Below are 4,967 nucleotides of genomic sequence, written 5' to 3'. Positions count from 1 at the left end.
GTGCATCCACAATGGAGTGTACATATAGAGCATGCAGGATAATACAGCATCAGTGGATAGGCATATACTCACAGCACCTTTGGTCAGTATCAGTCCCCGCAGGGAAGAGAACATGTACAGCAGCGAGGAGGTACCCCAGCTTTCATCCTATTCCCTAAGTGGAACCTGAGGGGAATCTCTAAATCATTAGATCTGTACTCCCTACTTCTGGGCAAATAGTACCCGGGATCATAATCCCACTCCTTGGAGGAGCCTCAAGATGCTTGGCTAAGTAGCGTGTCAGACCACATGGCTGCCCAGGACTTTATACTTTAGCACAGTGCCATCTACTTGGCATTGGTTGAACCGCAGGGAGCATAGCTTTAAGCAGGATAAGGAAACAGGTCCCCCTCTGAACTGTATTTTAGGATCCAGTTAGGTGTCTATAACACGAGGGGACTGCCTGCTAAATAATACTGGGAGACTAATTTACCAGTCCCCTACACATGTATTGCTATTATCTGTGTCCCCAGAGAGTTCTTAACACAAAGATGATGTTGCAGTTGTTGCTTACTCAGATGGTGGTCATTAGGGCTTTTTCCACTTTTGAGCATTTGGTCTCAACTTCAAACATGTTCCTTGGATAATATGTTATACTGGATTTAATAAAATGTTTTGCCATACTTTAGCCTGGCTACAATATTATTTTAATATAGACCTAAATTAAATAAAATACACTTACTCAAAATGCATAGGTGGGCGATAGATTTTATGGCAGTAACTGTTTCAGATGTTTCAGCATTAGCACATTAGCTTCAGAGGCAGTCAGGCAGCCAATTCTGTCTGGAAATCTCTCTGCCAGGGGAAAAACTACAGAGGAAGAATGTCCTGTGTCTGCAAGGTGTAATAGGAGGTATAGGGGCCCCATGAGGCCCTAAATCATATACAATTTCAATAAATATTGGTTAAACAGGTCAATCACTAGACATTCGGGGGCCTGAAAGATTATTTGCTGTGGGGCCCAGTAATATCTAGTTAAGCCACCACTCTCCCCTCCTGAACTAGCATCCATGTTTAGCCCAGGGCTACTTAGTAACACCCATCCAGCCTATAGGTCTGCTTTTTAATGATTTCTCTCACCGCTCTGTGGGGTCCAAAATATAGAGAAATTTATCGCCAAATATGTTTTTGCCAGTTTACTAACCTGCGGTAAATATAAATTTGTAAATTTTCTTGCGCAAGAATATGTGTTTGCCAGTTATCGCATTTGCTGAAAATAATGATACGTACACATTAATGCCTGGTTTACTAAACAGCAAAATGTGCAAAAGACAAAATTAACGCCAGAATATTCTCAAAATTTTACTGCCATCTAAATAGTGGCGGTAAATTATTTTTTCACCGGGAAATTCTCAAGTGAACAGGAAATATCCCTTAACACCTTGTTTTACCCATCATTCTGTCCCTGTTGTCATTCCTGACAGGAGAAGGGAGAAGTGACAGGATAATCAAAGATGTTTTGGATTATTCTTTTGCTACAGCAGCTTTTTCAGCTGAAAGACGATTTATTATGGCTAGGAGGGACCAAAGGCTTCATCAGCCTAGATTAAACTACATCTATATGATGCACACAGATTTATTGGTAAAACTTGTTTATGAATTTTATTTATATGATTCTATTGGCAGGGGGTAAGTCTTGTGACTGGATGTATTGAAATTGATATGATGCATACATGTTTGATTGAGCAAAATCTGGTTACTGTGTTGTTGATAATATCTATAAAGTTAAGCAGTTTTGAAGATACATATCTGGCCATGAATCATGCCATAATAAACGCCATAAAACAAGACTATTTTATAGCATAAATATTTGCAAACTTAATTTGTCACCAGAAAATTTGCAACTCGCTAAAATTACCGCTAACGTAAGCTGGTTCGTTAATGTAGTTAACCACAAGTGATCGCAATGACTTCTGAGCGCATTGCTGTTTGGTAAACTTAGTTGCTGCGAATATTTTGGCAGAAAAATATTCGCAGCGGAAACATGCGGAAACATATATTCAAATTTACAGCACTTTAATAAACAGACCTTGAGAAGGGAGAGCATGTCTTTTCATTTTTGCCTTCATTCCCTTCTCGCAAGCAACTCCAGCAATACCAGTTATGGTAGCAGGGCAGGGCCTGTGTTAGTCTGCCTGGGCCTTAGTGTACCTTAAATGCCAAGGCCTATTCTAAATCTCAGTCCATACATGGCCAGTTCCCACCACTTTTCACGAAATAATATAGGTTTCCTATGTCCACGGCTTCTCACTAATAGTGTTCTTTGCGTGCAGGACCCACAACTGCATTTTTAAATTATTATAGTTTTGCCAATACTCTCATGGTATAACATGCTGGAGGTGACACTAACAGTGAGGACCAGCTGTGTTCCTTTAACTGAATACTACCAGAACATACTACTTGTCACCAGTGGTTTTCAACCCCCATGGGTATTTTTTGTGTTGTTTAGAAGTGTGAACTACCAGGCACCACTGAACAATTCTCAACCCTTGGAATTTCTTACTTTTCAGTCCTCAGGATTGGCAACTGGTGAAGAGTTTGCTTCAGGTCTAAGAACCCCTAGAAAGTAACCAACTAACCAGCCTTCAGCTAATAGTCTTATAATACACAAGAACCATGAGAGATCCTGTAAATGATATATTTATAAACAGTGCTTAGTGATGTCATCATTTATAATCGGAGCTTAGTGAAGTCATGTCACATGACTCAATGAAACTTGTGTATTATAATAAATATAGTTCCCCCTGTTGCAAAATATAAGGATATTAGAAGTCACCTCGGAGTTCCATGACCTGTATAAAAACACTGCTTTTATATGGTCATGGACCTCCTTGGTAACACTGATAATATCCTTATATTTTACAAGAGGGGGTACTTTATTCATTATATTATCATCTCAATATGGATTATTAGACTGAAAGCAATGTTGGCTTTTTCTATGTTTCCTCTTAAAGATTTGTGAAGACACACTTTATGATGGGTGGGTTTTTATAAGTGGGCAAAGAATGAATAAAGTGGACATGGTTTATTTCTTGCATGGTCCGCATTGTGCACTGCATGTCTTCTCTGCGTGGCCTCTCCAAGCAAAACATTTTCTGCTACCTACGGAAATGCATAACTTTGCACCAAAATAGCATCAAAATTACATTTCTTACCACTGTCCTCAGCTGTAAAAATCCCAGTACCTGATTTCTTTTATATAACCTAAAGAAAACTGTATCTGACCTACTGCTTCTAATGTTAGCTTTTTATGTATTTTCTGGCAACCTGTTTTGGAAATTCTACCATAGTCATGGAACCAATTGTGGAATTAACAAGTTGTACTGACATCCTTGACCATTTTCCAGAAACTTGTTTTTAGTTCAGTCTTAGAACAGAACTTTCATTGGAAGCAGCGTAGGTGGTTCTTCTGTACAGTGTATGTAATAATATTTTGCAATTGCAAAGCTTTTTTTTTTCCAAAATATTTAACTAAACTCCTGAGCAGATGTTAATGCTTACCTTTGTTTAACGATAATGAGCGATGTAATATTCGCCAGTGAATGATTTTACATTGCGAGCTGTGCTAAACATTTGCAAAAATTTGATATTTAACAATTTTTTGTTAAAGTTACCACCTGTCTGGATTTTACCCAGACAGCTCTGTTTTTGGAAACTCTGTCCGTGTAATAAGTGCCTGTCCAAATTTCCAAATTAGGAAATCCAGACAGGACATTGAAGTTAATGACATGGCAATCAGCCAATCGCCCCTAACGTCATCAGACCCTCCCCGACATCGTCAGCCCCACCTCCAACATCACTGGCCTCCCACCGATGTCATCCATCCCATCCCCCTGCCCGTTTTCACCAAACTGAAAACATGGCAACCTAGTGTAAAGCTGCTTCAGGTCTAATCACATAAACTAGCATCAAATCAATTCGAACGATTCAAGGTTGTTTTCACCGAAACTTGATCAATTCGAGTTTTTCGGGTTGTTAACCCCAAATTCACTGATTCCAGTTTTTTACATTCAAGTTTTTTCTTAATTAGAAACCATTTGAGTTGTAAGTTCATTCGAGCTCATTTGAGGTCTAAAAAAGCTCGACATTGATAAAAAAAAGTGTTTACATCTCTGTGCGCTCAATTATACATCAATTATACACCTGTATTAGTAATGGCTGTGGCATCAATAACCACAAATTAGAAAGGATGTCCAGATAATTTTGGTCATTTGGGGCAGATATATCAAGGGTCGAAGTAAAAATTAAAATTTTCGAATTTGAATTTTCAGGGTTTTTTTGTGGAATTCGACTAGGGAATAGTTAAATTTCGTTTTGAGTTTTTTAAAAAATTCAAATTCAATTTTAGAAATTTATCATGCACCTTAAGCCTGCCAAATTGCTGTTTTAACCTATAGCGGACGTCCTGGGATCAATTTGGAGTTGTTTGCAGCATTCCTGAAAATCAAGTTTTTTTTGAGAAAAATCTCGAATCAAATTCGATTCGAATTAGATTCGAGTTTGCAGGTTGATCCCATTCACCTGAATTTAAAAAATGTGATTTTTTTTGGAAAAATTTTAATTGGTCCTTTTTCCCCCCCGAATTTCGAGTTCATAGGAGTTTATGGGAGTTTTTACAAACTCCCATGAACTCAAAATTTGACCCTTGATAAATCTGCCCCTTAATGTTATGTAGGTGAAAAGATATAAAACACATGCATAATTTGCACCTCTAATATTTGCAACAATCTCTTTGTATAATTAATTGATCATGTTTTATACCGAAATAATTATGGAATTGAAATGTTGTCTGTCCTCCTGGGTTTTGATACCTATTGCAGACATTAACCTTAGCCCTTCCACAATCTCACATGTTGAGACCTAGACCTCCTGAAATTTCTTTTAGTAACCAGAAATATTATATTATATTAGTTTACTTTCTCAGTAAC

The sequence above is a fragment of the Xenopus laevis genome, chromosome 5L (assembly GCF_017654675.1).
Source record: "Xenopus laevis strain J_2021 chromosome 5L, Xenopus_laevis_v10.1, whole genome shotgun sequence".
Classification (NCBI taxonomy): domain Eukaryota; kingdom Metazoa; phylum Chordata; class Amphibia; order Anura; family Pipidae; genus Xenopus; species Xenopus laevis.
The sequence above is the reverse complement of the archived record's forward strand: the minus strand, read 5'-3'. Positions refer to the sequence as shown.